At 38.8% G+C, this 15,887-nt stretch overlaps 1 protein-coding gene across 2 annotated transcripts in view; it reads right to left on the bottom strand.

The window, feature by feature from the left end:
• LOC149552340 (Tetratricopeptide repeat (TPR)-like superfamily protein) overlaps window positions 1-15,887 on the bottom strand; it is a 212,804-nt gene that overhangs the window by 82,607 nt on the left and 114,310 nt on the right. The window lies entirely within an intron of this gene.

The following is a 15,887-nucleotide window of genomic DNA, read 5'->3' as shown; positions in this document are numbered from 1 at the left end:
TTCCCCTTCCATCCCACTCGGCAAGGATTTTCTTTTCTAGCTTAACCCGACTTAGGGTTTTAGTCCTTTTTGCCTTGGCTAGCATTGGAAGACCTGTGATCCTATGAATCATTTCTTTGTTATCACAATAGGTTGCTACAACCATAACTACCCATTATGCACACGGCTGAGGATAAATCTTACCCACTTAATCTGAAAGTCTCATGGCATGTGAGGAATGTGAGTCAAACCCTTTGCTTCAAGGTGTTGATGTTCTGGTTTTAATATGCCATTCACACATAGCTTCGCCAAGGTTTAATCCATTTCCAAGGTTCCTATGTCTTGGATAGCACAACGAATACCATTAATCAACAGTACCTTGGATGGAATTTGAGATTGTGCTCCAGTTGGATCTAGGGTTTCAGCAACCGCCAAAGTAGGCGTAAACTCTGTTGCTTTCCATTCCACACCTCGAACTATCTCTGACCCTTTCTTAATCTTGCTACTAGTGGATGAAATTTGCTCTGTAGGGTTTATAGAAATCTTCAACAGTGATTTGCACGGACCGCTCGGATGCACTAAAAATCGCTTTGCACAAATAGCTCTTGAAAATTCGCAGTGACAAATGAATTCTATTTCGCCCTTTTCATCAAATTTCGTCTTTCGATTGCCATAAATGCCTGGTACGATTGCTTGGTTGATGACAGACTATCTTCCACTTCGGCTTGCATTAAATGCTCGGCAAAGTCACCCATGACTCGGTGTCCACACAACATTTTAGTAACTCCCAATCTTGCTCAGTAGGGTCTTGCAACCCAACCTCACTCAATAATGACTGGCATTTTCTTGAACACTTGGTGATCCCTTTGCATCTTCAATGTTAATATAGATCTTTCCATTCTGCTGACTGGAACTGATGTAAGTTATCTTCTTTGGAACCCTAGTTCCAGTTCTCCTTGTGGTAGATCAAGTAGAAATGCTTGAGTCACCCAATTCTTGAGTGACATTTGCTACATTGCTCGGACTAGCATTCTCAGAAGATTTTGGAATCCATTGTTGTCTCATCTACATTCTAATGTTATCAGCTTTTGCCTTCTTTTCATCTTCAATTCTTCCAATATTCATACAGTGATTGGCAAGATGACCAAATTCTGTACAAATGAAACATCTTCTAGTGGTGTCTCTTGTCCTCATGTGATGTTTTACACAATTCATTCCAATGTGTCCAAATTCTCCACAATAATGAGATCTGCACCAAGTGTTATAGTCCCACCCAAATATAGCTTTTACAATTTGTTCTATTGGGTCCAATATCTTCGTTTTGCATTTAGAAGATTTGTGTCCATGCTTCTTGCATTTGTGACATTTGCCTGCAAACTTAGGTTTCTCTTTGCATTCATTAGCTCTATGACTATGCTGATTACAATTGTAGCATTTTCCATCGAATTTATTTTTTCCCTTGCTCCAACATTTGTTCTATGTATGACCTATCTTAACACAGTGATTGCTAGTAGATCTTTGATTCTTTTGAGCTCCTTGCTTGGATGATTCACCTTCTTCTGTATATCCAATTCCTACTTTGACTTTCTATCTATATTGGATTTGCTCATTTGGTTGATCCATGACTACTTGAGATTTCATCATCCTCTCATTGGTTTGTCTTTCAATGTTTAGATCATTCTGCAATCTTTCATTCTCTGTTCTTAGATTCATGACTTCTTCATTTGCATTGGTGAGTTGATTAATGAAGTCTGCCTGTTGAAGGGATAGGTGCTAAATTTCATTGTTCTTTCCTTCTATCTCTTCTTTTATCTTATTTTTCTCTTCCATGACTTCACACAATCTTACTGACTGAATTTTTTGCTCTCTTCTCAGCTTTCTTACTTCTTCTTAAAGTGTACCATTCTTTTGTAATAGTTCTTTGATTGCTTCATTAGCTTCATTTGAATTGGTTTCTAAATGGATGTCTTCAATTCTTTCTTCAATGTAGAGTTGGTCAGTCATCTGTACTGCAAGATCTTTTCTTCTATTCAAGGATTAAGAGAGTTGCTCCTTTGCTTTCTTGAGTTGCCCAATAGCCAATTCCAAATCCAACTTTTCATTGTCAATAGCCTTGTCAAGTTTGAATAACTCCATAGCCTTTGATCTTTGCTCAAGCTATTAAACTTCTTTCTTGAGAACCACAAAGCTTTGATACCAATTGTTAGAAATATATATGATAGGCTGAGTCCCCGAGAGGGGAGGGGTGAATCAATAACTTATAAAACTTAATCGTATTTCACCAATTAATCCTTCATGTGAATTTTGAACTAATTGCAAAAATGAACAATTGAAAGCATTAAAGCATTCATAACACTTTTACACACAATATGGTGACCCAGAAACCTTCCAAATAGAAAGTAGAACTGGGGTAGAGATGGTACCCACAAGCTTTAGTACTGCAGTATAAAGTTGGCTTGTTAAGACTTACAATAATCACTTTTGATGATCTGCCCTATTAGAAGCAATAAGGACTGCTAGGTCCACCTTACAAAAGGACTTACAAACATACAATGAAGTATGCACTTGGTAAAGAGATTTACAAAAGACTGTTAAGTCTACCTTGTGAAAAGATTTAACTGATCCACCTATTAGGATGAAACAGTGGTTGATCTCTAATCTGCAACTTGGTTTGTTGAATGAGATTCCTTGCAGTGTAATGATCACCTTGATGTGATAGATAAACCTTTGTTGCTCCTTATACTGTTGTAGCCTTTGAACTTCGCACTTCTACTCTTATCTACTTATTTCATATCATATTTCTTTTTATTTCATTGCCTTTGGATGTGATACAATACATTACATATATACCAATCCAAATTACAATTCAACAAAGTCGGCTACAATACAACTTTACACAAAGTCGGCCCAATTGCAAGAACTCGTGTTCTGAAGACTAACTCGGTGAGGTTCTAATACTCGGCATCCACTGTCAGTGCTCGGCATCGTCATGCATTCGATAGACGTAGAAGCTCAGTCCATACTGATCACTTTCAAGTAGTCTAAACTTGGTCTACACTTGTGACTCGGTGAATACTACGAAACTGGCCTATAAATTGAATCACTTGATTCACACTACATAGCTCAATCAATGCTATCAATATGAGCTTGGTATAAACTAAATCACTTGGTTAACACTGAGTGGCTCAGTCAACACTAGATTCACATCACTATAACTGCAAACTCGGTAAGCACTGCACAACTCAGTTTGCACTAAGGAACTTGGTAAACACTAAGAATCTCGGTTTACACTAAGAATCTCGATTTACACTGATAATTACCAACTTGGTAGAAATTGCTCGGCGCAAACTGAATGTTATTCCTTGAACTCAGTAGAGTCTGAAATACTTGCATAATACTGTTAACTACACAATAAGCTCGGTATATACTTACTATCTGAATAAATGTGTGTCACTAATAACAAACTTGACTGCAATGTCAACAGATAGAACAAACAAAATGACAACAATGAAGCCATAGAGAGAAAGGGATAGTATGGATCATTCAAAGCAAATGAGTTTCATTTCAACTAATGCCAAAGAAAACAGTTGGAAGAATCAATAAACATATTAAGACAGAACTGTGTGGCACACACACCAATGTGTGCGTGTTACATTTATTATTGTACAAAAAGATTCGATTGGTAGTTGTAACTAACGTAATGTTGGATAACTTATTTTGGCTCAGGTTTGAGGATTCACACACATGCGTACATGCACACACGCACGCTCATACACATGCACACGCCCACACACACACATTTGTAGCAGTAATTAAGATCAATAAAAATTAAAAACATTACAATGTCAATTATTCGAACTCAATTGCTATGACATGCGCACACACAATTGTAGTGGTAATTAAGATCAGTAAAAATAAAAAACATTACAATGTCCATTATTCGAACTAAATTGCTATGATGCACACACAGGCATGTACATGCACACACACCAACACATTTGTAGCAGTAATTAAGATCAATAAAATTAAAAACATTACAATGTCAATTATTAAAACTCAATTGCTATGATGTGTATTAAAATTTAGAAGTAATAATGTCAACAACCAGCCACCACTGATTAAAAATCATCATATGAGTCTCAATGTACTAGTAACTATATGGTAGATCTATGACGCACACGCAGGCATGTACGTGCACACACACCAACACATTTGTAGCAGTAATTAAGATCAATAAAAATTAAAAACATTACAATGTCAATTATTCAAGCTCAATTGCTATGATATATATTAAAATTTAGAAGTAATAACGTCAAGTGTCAACAACAAGCCACCATTGATTAAAAATCATCATATGGGTCTTAAAGTACTAGTAACTATATGGTAAATCAGTAGAATAAAAAAGAGTGTCACTGGCCCTATTTTTTATAATTGTAGCTCAGGAAGGTAACTTAGAAGTACACCCAAGTAGGACTCTACTTGGAGAAAGCAGAGTTCCAGTTGAACTCTACTTTGATTAAGTAGAGTTCAAGAAGGGCTCTATTTTATCCACCTAACTAATCAAAGTAGTCACCTAAGAAGAAGACTTCAAATAGGACTCTACTTTATGGAAGTAGACTTCAAGTAGGACTCTACTTTTCCCAACTGTTGTTATAAAAGGAAGCTAGGGGTTAAAATAAAGTTAAATTATCTTTCTCAAGAAGTAAATTGAGAGAGAAAATCAGAGAAGAGATTTCTGATTTTCAGCATGGCAGAAAGGAGAAAGTTTACAACAGTTAACAACAAAAAAGAAGGTAGCAATACCAAGTATATTGCAGGTTTGCTCTATTTTCTTTATAATGAGTTTCAAAGCCATTTTCCCATGTATTGGGAGCTCTTGTAAGTTCAAAAGTTATTTTGAATGATGAACTAATTGAAGAGCATATGAACTATGTATGATTATGTTTTGTTTTTCGTTTTCCGCTGCTTTATTCCATTAAATAAATCTAGTGGAGTAAATCTACATTTGATCTATTTACCTAGATATTGGATTTAAGAAAATCACTTGGTATCAGAGCTTTAAGCTCTAAAAGAAAAGTACAAGACATACGACAGCTAGTAGTGTCGGGTTCAAGGACAAGCTAGATGGGGTTTCAAACTTCTCGCAATGTAAGACAATAGTCACACTGCATTTGAAAGGGAAAGACTTGTAGTAGAAAGTAGAAAAGCTTCTTCCAATAAAAGCAGATCTTGCACTTCAGGCAACACAAGATAAGGACACTAAAGGACAAAGGGTGATTCTAGATGTTGTAAAAGATCAGTTGATTCCACATTTAGGAGAAAAGATGAAAGCCAGGGACATGTTTGATCCCTTGGTCTCTTTCAGAGTGACAGTATGAACCCGCAAATGGTTTTGAAGAACAAGCTCCAAGAGTGTCAGATGACCAAATCTTATAATGTTACTAGTTATCTTATGAGGATCACCCATATCTGTGATTAGCTTCCAGCAGTTGGAGAAAAGAACTTGGATGCAAAGCTAGTGAATGAAGCTCTAAATGGTTCACCAAGCAATGTGAACCATTTGTTAACGGAATTTGTGCCCGAGAAAACATTCTACATTGGCAGAGGCTATGGGATGATTGTATTCAAGAGGAGACTGAGAGGAGTTTATACCCAACAGCAAGGAGGTGGTGAGGAAACTTTTCCCTCATCACCAAGACTAAGAAAATAAAAAGAGAAAGCTTTCGCCAAGAAAAGTAACAATTATGGAGGACATCAGCCTGAAAAGAAGAAAAGCTTAAGCAAGATCAAGTGCTTTGTTTTCCACAAGCACGGTCACTATGCTTCTTAGTATCTAGAGAATAAGAAATACACAAGGAAGACACAACAAGTAGTAGCAGCAGTAGCAGAGACTCAATTGAGTGAATTTGCAACAAAGTTTGAGAATGTTTTTTTTCCCTTGTAGCCCGCCTTTCTACCAGCACTATAGTTAGAAATGATTGGCATCAGGACAATGGTGCCTCCTGTCATATGACTGAAGCTCAAGAGTTGTTTAGTCGACTTTATGAGTATGACTCAAGGATCAATGTGGAGCTTGGCAATGATGCCTTGTATCCACTTAAGGGACAAGGCAGTTCATGCTCGTGAAGTGTTGTATGTACCTAGTCTGAAGAAGAACAGGTTTTCCATCTCAATTGAGGAGGACAAAGGTTACCCAATTACCTTCCAGAAAGGGGAAGTGATAATATGCCCAAAGGGAGCCAGTCTCGACACAGCTGTGAGGATTGGAGTCAGGGAAGGCAACTTATATAGGCTACATGGTAATCCCTTTCAGGCACTGGTGTATAACAGTGAGACCTTGTATGAGCCGAGGCACAAGAGGATGAGGCACTTGCATCACGAAGCACTACCTATATTTAGAGAGATGATCACCAAACTTCTAGAGTTTAATCTAGAGCACGAAGGGGTACGTAGAGGTTGTGCACTTGGCAAAAATGTCAAAGCTTCATTTCCCAACACTAAGACTTGATCCAAAGAGATTTTGGATCTACTATGTTTGTGGGCCAATGCAAGTGGCATCAATGAATGGTGCATCCTATTATCACCTTCATTGATGATTTCTCTAGGAAGACCTAGATCTAACTCATGAAGACCAAAGATGAGGCCTTTAGCCTATTCAAGGAGTTGAAAGCTCAAGTGGAGAATTTGGAAGGGAAGAAGATCAAGTGTTCAGATCATACAACGGGGGTAAGTATACCTCAGATGAGTTAAGTAGTTTCTGCAAGGAAGCAGGAATCAAGAGGGCAAAGACAATTGCCTATAATCCGCAACAAAATGGGGTTGCAAAGAACACATCTACCATCATTTTTGTGAAGGCCATGGTCCATGATTAAAGTTTGTCGTTGTTTCTATAGGGAGAAGCATACAACACAATTGTACATTTACAAAACAGGAGTTCTCACAAGGTTTTAGAGGACAAGACCCGATGGAGGTATTCGTCAGGATTAAACCTAAGATAGGACATCTTAGGATTTTTAGTTGTCAAGTCTATATTCATGTGCCTGTGGAGAAGAGGACAAAGTTGGAGCCCTCAAGTAAGAATACCATTGTTGTGGAACATAGTGAAAAGTCAAAATCCTACAGAGTCTTTATAATGACACAATGGAAGACAATTGTGAGTAGGGATGTCAAGTTTGAAGAAAACTTGTTCTCCAAGAAATCTCATGGTCCACCTACAGTTGCAGAGGATATTTTCCAAGAGGATTCAAAAAGGTGAAAAGAGTTCACAAACTTCTAAACAAAGGGCCAAACTTCAAGAGAGGGACATTTATAGAGAACCCTACTGACTCAACTGGCTATGTTGAAGGAATCTAGTTGGCTATGCTGAAAGAAAAGATAATATTTTTGGAAATTTTGTGTTTTTGCTTTCTTTTTTATTTTTTAAAAGTACATGCTTTTTGAATGTTTTCAAATATAATTTATACTGAAATAGACAAGCAAGTTACTCTAAATTAACAATATCCTTTGCTTACTGTTTAAGCAATCACTTTCACAACAATGCAATTAAAAATCAGAATGAACCCGATCGCAGCTGTAGACATACAATTTCCATGAAGCACCACACTTCCCATGCCAAGAACCGTACGCGGCTAGAAAGGAGAACAATCGCTGCCTTGTAATTGGTTACAAAAAACCTCCACACAGACTGTAAAACAGTCACCACACCAAGAGAACAACTCATACCAAGTCATGAGTGATTGCAGTGAGAACAAATGCCAAATGCGGTATTAATAACACGGTCCGTAAAGATATCTCGGGCAGCCAAAATTGCAGTACCTTATACCAGTAAAAATGTCGCCAGCTATGGCTGGAATGCTAAGACAGCGATGCCAAGAATGCAAGCTAATGTTGCCTCCAAAACAGTGATATTAGACGCACCAAATTCAGTTGCAACAGCATATAATTTGCAGATGAAAATCGCCCTATTAGCAGAGGTATTAAACACCAAATGACAGTGCTGAAAAACCCAACCTTCAGCCCAAACAATCGCCTTCCCAGATACATAAGATACATTAAGGAAGACGCCACAATTTAGATTGTAAGAACTCAATTCAAGTCCACTATACCTCAGCAATGTATTGAATGCACAAACTCAGTCTCAAGACCCTCAAAAAAATATCAAAAGCAATAAACAATACGAGATGATTCAAATTGCTTCTTTTATAAAGCACTTGGCTTCTCCAATACACCTTTCATTACAGATGCTTCATCAACACACCTTTCAGTTAGAAGCTTCCAACTAATTACTTAATTAAATAACTTTCAAGCACATGGCTTCATGAAGACACTTTTCACTTAAGAGGTTTCTCATTTACACTTTCAATTTATAACATGAGATAAAATAAAATTTCTTAATAATAAATGCCTCTTTAATAACTAGTTTTACAAACTCTGTGAATATGCTCAAACCACTGCTGATGAAGATCAATCGCCAATGCCTCCACTGCACTGCTAATAATAGAAACCACCTCAAATTAGACTTACTCAAAATAGCAAGTGTTGTCAGTAACGACAAGTAGAATTGTATCCAAAAGGGCGCGTGAAGATTGAGTCACCCCTTGGGGAAAGTATATGTACACCGTCCGGAAGGCACTTTGGAAAATCATCATCATCATGGTAATCATCATAATCATATTGTAAGCATTGGAGTGCATATTGCATGTATGAATAAAGTATCTATTCTGTGTTATATCTTACTGTACTACATGCGATAAGTATCCTTTTACCCTATACGGTAAACATTTGGCGTCTTGCCAGTCAAACCTGGAACGAAGGAAGTGTTATGAAAATTAATGCCGAATCTGCTTAATAACGATAGGAATAAGATAAAAGATAAGGATGAAATACACACAGCACAGGAAGTTTTAATTTTAGCACAATAGGAGGCGTGCGGACAGAAGCTTCAGCAGATTACTGACGAACATCAAAGGGGTGAAGGAGCTCAGACAGAGGGAGTGCATTCACCAAGCAAACCATGGAGTGCCAAGGAATTGCTAGAAGAGACTAGATAGCGATTGAATTTGGTGGAAGAGACAAGGGAAGAGTTCCTTAACTTGTATACGCTGAGGGTAGAGAATCCGAACAGAAAGGAAGAAACTCGCACGGCTCGAAGTGCTAAAGGAGCATGAGCATGGAGTGAACTCTTTGTTCCTGATACACCTGACGAACGGATATAAGTAGAGAATCGAACAACTTTGCTTGAGGAAGATCTTTTCTCACCAGGTAACGCGGTTGTTGGAAGTAGGACGGTTGTCCAAAACAAAATGGTTGTGTAGAACAACATGGGTGCTCAGAACAGCGCAAGTACTCATAACAACACGGGTGCTCAGAATAGCGCGGGTACATAGCAGGTACCACAAAATCAAAAAAAAGTAGCAATCGCAAGACCAAAGGAGAAATTGCCTAAGTTTAATGGTGGCAAGACGGCAAATCCAATCAGACACTACAAGACATATGAAACAATATGGATGGCAAATGGTGTAATGGACGAGGATGATTGGGTCCGGCAGTTTCCAACGACCCTATGGGGTGTAGCAATTGATTGGTTTGCGGCAGCCGACCCTCAGAAATTAAATACATGGGCAAACATCAAGAAGGAGTTCATAGCAGAGTTTCAACTGCTAAGGGACAATAACGAAATTGTAGTAAAAATATATAGCACAAAGCAGGAAAAGAACGAAACGATCTGTGTGTATGCAAGAAGGCTAAAAGAGTTGGTGGGGAAGATGAAGAGCCCATTGGCTGACGGATTAAAGAAATGATAGTTTGTTGAGGGGCTACAGTTAGCTCTAAAGAAGAAAATGAAGATTGTACCTCCAACATCATACGCAAATGCATATAATTGAGCGATGGACTTGGAGAGTGAGCAAAAAAAAGCAAGAAGAAGCACAAATCGTCGGATTCAAACAATTCATCGTCCGAAAGTAGCAATAGCAACAAAGAATCAAGCAAGAAAGTTCGAGTGTTGTAGAAGGATATGCTACGGATAATGAAGGAATTTAAAAATCTGAAAAAGAATCCTGACTTGATGAAGGGGGAATTGTGGTGTACGGACTATAAAGAGGAAGGCCACACAAAGGGCTCGTGCCCGAAAAAACAATTTTGTGATATTTGCCAGATTGCAGGACATTCCATAAAGGAATGCCCGTTCAATATGAAGTCAAAGGGACACCAGCAAGTGTTACTGAGGCAGGAAGTGTCCACCGGAACAAACATGAATAACGACACAACATCAGGGGGATATCGCAACAATAACCGGCACGGAAGGGGTGGTAATAATAATTACAATAATAACAATGGAGGTCGGAGTCAGATACAATACGACTCGAGTGGACGGCCGATGATACAGTGTCGTGCATGCAACCTCTGGGGGCACTTCGCCAAAGATTGTACCACAAAGGAGACATCACAGTTGTTATGCAAATGGTGTGGTCCGGGAGACCACGAAGATTCAAAATGCCCGAAGCAAAGGGTGAATTTGTTAAGCATCGAGACATGTGATGAGGAAGCACTAGCCATTATGCGTCAGCAAGCTAAGAAGGAAAAGTACCCTAATGCAGAGGAAGAAAAGAAGAGGTTACAACAAGCATGAATAGAGTTGGAAAAACGGATGGAAGCAAGAAAGTTGCAAGCAAAAGACACTGTCGATACCTCAAAGAGGAACCTGACTGAAAAAAACACGATAAGGCAGGTAATGCAAATAGAAAGTCCCTATAAAATTAAATGACCTTTTTACAATGCCTCAATTGTGGATGGCGATTCTAAATATAATGCCACTTTCGAAAGCAACGGAAGAAACAGGAAAGGACGGTAGTGGAATGATTACAGCAGACCTAATGCTACTGGCACTCACGATGAGAAAGCATCCAACAGTAGTTGAGATGGGTATCCTAGGAACCGTATTTATAGATACAATTGTGGACGGAGAGTCAAGCATGAACATGTTACCAGAGGATACATGAAAAATGTTGGGACAACCGACGTTGTGGCCACCTACATTTCAGTTACTCACGACGGATCAACATGGAATCAAGCCGTTGGGAACCCTGATGGTGCAACCGATAACTGTCGGAACGCAACCATTTCTATTAGATTTCGAGGGCATTCTGGTAAAAAGAAAAGGGTATGATGCTTTACTTGGACGGGGCTGATTGGTACAAGCGAAAGTGAAACATTATTGGAAACGAAATACCCTATCTATGGAACGCAGAGGCCGAAGATTCGTAATCAACTTACACACGCAGATGATAGGTGAGGAAGCAGCGTCATCGAATTCTGAGGGCGAAGGTGAAGGGGATGACGAAAGGAAGAAGAGAATGGAACCTAATGAAGAGGGAGTATTGAGACTGGAAGGAGGGTCTAACAATGACAACCTAGACTCGGTGAATGGCCTACTCCATTGGCAGATGGAGGACTACGAGCTCTTTCTGAGCTGTAATATGTTAAGGGTCGACGAAGGCAATAAAGGAGAGGAAAATGAATGTCCAAAGGAATACAGAGAAGTAGGAAAGGCAATTACGACTGAAGCTGAAGGAAAAAACGTACCGTATGGCTAGTATAAGAAGAAGAACATACCGTACGAACTTAGCAAACGGAAAGATTCCACCGTACAGTACACAATGAACGGACCGCACGGAAAAAAAAGGTTACATCACACCACGGATTTAGTAGAAAGGTGTCGGCATCAAAGAAAACACATCATACGGTTTGCACAGGAAACAAAGAGAAAGGGCTTAATAAAAACTTCTGTAGTAAAGAGTGAAGGTTCTAGAATCAAGAATACAGTTATTGATGGCAAGAAGTGGCAGCCGACGGAATTCATGGTACCAAGTTTAAAGATCGCGATCAAGAACAAATTGGGAGATATGGAAAGTCTAAGAGAGAGATTATGCAATTTAAATAAACTTGATAAGCGACGACTGCAAGCACAATGGGCCACAAAGATTACACAAAACAGGCTTAAGGCACAGCATGACAAGCACTTGAACAAATTTCAATGAGGCCAGTTAGTTTTAAAGTATAATGAGTGTATCGAGATCAAACCAGGCAAATTTAAAGTTAAATGGGTCGAACCATACGAGATCCGCGAAGTTGGCGATAATAGGGCAATAAAATTATGGACATTTGACGAGAAGGAAGTACCCGATGCAGTGAATGGGTTGAAGCTAAAAATCTATTATGAAAGAAATAACGTGCCTGTACAGACGAACACTTCAGAAACAGTATAAAAGGTAATAAAAAGCAGTGATGTATATATGTAAGATAAGTAGATGTAAGCAAATGATAAAGTTAAACATTAGTAAATATAAAAGAAAATTATAATATAAAGCAAGTTGAAGGCTATATAAGATACCGTACGACCATGGAAGACTGGAGATAATCATTTCGTACAGTTGTAATAAATCATATGCATAAGTGCAGAAGGAAACTGAGGCACCATATGGTCACCAAGGAGAAAGAAGATAATACCGTACGGTCCTTAAGAAGAACTAAACTTCACCATGTGGCAGCAAGATAATCGTGCGGCCGTACATTATAGAAGCAGCGTGATTTACAGAAGATACATAACACTGTACGCTCCCACCGTACGACAGCAACACATAAAGAAAATGCCCGAGGCACCGTTTGACACAAAAGTGAAGCACTGATCATCGTATGATTCTTATGCAAGAAAGGAAATCACCGTATGACCGACTAAAAAATAGGGAGGAGATAGGCACTATACGGCTTCCACGAAACTAGAAGAAAGGAATGCAATACGACTATGACATTTTGAGGTGGGGGACCATATGTCAAGCTCAAGGTCTAGACAGGAATGTGAATACCGTACTGCCATCAGCAAATAAGACCACTGTACGGCTTCTAAAAGCGTGAACAAGGAGAGATTACACACCACCATACGGACATCAGTGAGAAGAGTAAAATTTGATCGTATGAGCATACGGCAATAGGAAGGTACAGAAAGAACAATAACACCGTATGATATACACATCTCACATTGGGAACTGTACGGCAAGCAGAAATGAAGCCAGTCAAAGCACAAAATAGTAACGTATGGCCAACACAATCAAGGAAATAGGGCTATAATTATAGCATACCAGAGTATGGCAGGAAGTTTCTTAAAAAAAAAAAACGATGACAAATCAAAACAGTTCACAATGAACAACGTATGATACTGAAGGGAAGAGAAAGACATAAATGGGTAGTAAAACATTATCGGTTGGCAGAAAGAGTACGGGATCGAAAGGAAATCACAAAAATGGTGTGTTCCATGGACTTTTGTGTGGGTTTGAAGGTGCTGATTTGGTTGTAGGCGCTGTATGGCAACAGAGAACACACATGGGGCTTTGACCCAGGACCCCACGACCCCCAATCAATGCAGTTATCAGTCGTGGGAAGTGTAACCAGTTGATAAGACCTAGAGCTGCTGCAAGCATAGAGTGTTTGTATGACACAGGTGTAGAGAGCACTGGAGCAAGCCTTTTGAGAAGGGTGCTACGCTTTGAGGCACTCGAAGTAGGTGTTGGACGTGAGGCTATCTTGGTGGATGCATAGAGAGCTCGGAGGAGTTGACCATCCAGTTGGAGGCAATAAGAGCGACACTTTGCTCAATGTACCCAAGCGGCATGGGTGCTTATCAAGGTCAAATTGGCTAAGGAGATAGTACTGTGTTAGCAAAGGCTACAATGCAACGTGTTTTTGGAGACCAATTTGGTGCAGACACGGGAGAAATGTGAATGTGATGTGAAGGAAAAAGATCTACCCTATTATAGTTTGTCACAGTTAATGTATTCCATTTTGTTAATCTGTCTCAGTAATTTTGTAATTATCCTCTGAAGACAACTTTACTTTATGGGGGGACAATGCTGTCGATAAATTCTATATTATAGCCGACAGAAATTGTATCTGAAAGGGTGCGTGACGGTTGAGTCACCCCTTTGGAAAGTATATATACACCGTCCAGAAGGGACTTTGGAAGATCATCATCATCATGGTTATCATCATAATCATATTGTAAGCATTGGACTGCATATTGCGTATATGAATAAAGTATCTATTCTATGTTATATCTCACTGTACTACATGCGATAAGTATCCTTTTACCTTGTACGATAAACAAGAAGTTTGCCGCATAGACCCTCAAAACATATTGCCAACTCACAAGAATCGCCATGATGAGCTAACTTAGCCTAGTCGCAAGAGCCTGCTAAAATGGAGACATTACACATTTAGCCCCTTCTGAATTAGTTAGGATGCCTAGACGGTTCGAGCAAATCATGACAGATGCGAGGGAACATGTTGAGGCTCCCAAAACCACATTTAGTCAGTGTAGGCCTCCACTTCTTATTTTTATGTAATTGCCTTCAGCGGCCACCTTTATTTCTTGTTGCCTTTATATCATTGGGCTACGGCCTCTCTTTTTTTAAAATTATGCATTTTGAAAGGTTGTGCAAACATTTCCTTGCAACCTTAGTCTTGGCATAATTGAATATGCACACAAGTGATACTACCTATCTTGCCCGCTAACTTTGTTGTATTATATACTCTCTCACCCGCTCGGGTGTTCATAATTTTCCCTACATTTCACACCATAGAATCTCCTTGTTCAAGCTAATTTCTCTGTTCAATCCCAAGTAAGAGGGTGATTGTAATCGGCAGTTGTGTTGTGTCTTTGCCAAAGCTTGTGAATCAATTAAATATTTCTTTCTGGACACTTTTGGAAGCTTGGTAGAGCACAGTCGGGTGCTCTATCCATATTACTCAATCGTGACAACTAAAACAGGTCATGCTCTACGTTTACATACAATTACTATGCTTACATTTTGAAATCTGATTATGTCGTTTGCTTCTTAGAGCCAGCCCATATATTTGTTTGAAAATCCATTATTGGATGTGTTATTTTGAAGCATCCCTTTGATTGCCGAAAATGCTTTGCCTGTAATAAGCTTTTTAATTCGAAAATACTTATTGCTCTTGTCATGAGAGCTGACCCATACAAAGATATGAGTGATATATCTCCAAGATGAGATACTGCTCTATATGATAAAATAACAATCAAAATGAAGGCTTAATTTCCTTATGATGCCATAGGCCAGAATTGTCACGAAGGATGGAAAATCTATAAGAACTCTTGAATCAGATATCATATAATGAATCTCCTTAGTAAAGAGGACCAGCATGGTTGAGATAAAGGAGAGAGCGGGAATAATCCTGCAAAAGAAAATATAAAATCAGTAATAATAATTAATTACAGTAACTACATTAGTCCATGGAAATCCTTTGTATAAATTCTTGTTGTCAAGTCGAGCGGTGGGTGATTGAGCATTTAAATTGCCCATCCGAGGTCAAAGTGCTAGCAGTTGTGAGATAGGTTGATTGGAAAGTGTCCACAGCCTTGTCAGTTGACTAGTCAACACTCTAACACTAGGATGCTCAGTGGCTAAATAAGGGTGTCCTAAGCCAACTCCCAGGGTAGGGAGGACCTTTCTCAATGGAGATTGTGGGGAGATACTAAGGGTCCGCATTTAGGAGGTTAAGCCCATGGCAATTCTTCTCCTCTCTTCCAAATGTCAAGGCTTGCACAACTCAAGGTCATCAATCACTTATCCTCTAGTACCCATTTTATGTTCTCGCATTTCATTTGATAGATATGGTGTTTTCATATACTTGTATATTTCTTTATGTTAAGTAGTTAGTTTATGAAATGCAAGTGGAATGGTCATTAGTAACTAAAGATTAAGTGAAGCAACTGAAATGGTTGTTGGTTTCTAGTTAGTTGGAAAGTAATTATAGTTAAATGTATTTTCCTTCATGTGAAAGAATAGAAAAACTATTTTAACTACATCTCTTTTCATTCGGTTAAGATTGTT

This window comes from Cupressus sempervirens, chromosome 6 (assembly GCF_028749045.1).
Source record: "Cupressus sempervirens isolate cs-2001-9-10 chromosome 6, ASM2874904v1, whole genome shotgun sequence".
Taxonomy (NCBI): Eukaryota; Viridiplantae; Streptophyta; class Pinopsida; order Cupressales; family Cupressaceae; genus Cupressus; species Cupressus sempervirens.
This window is presented reverse-complemented; position numbering and strand designations above follow the sequence as displayed.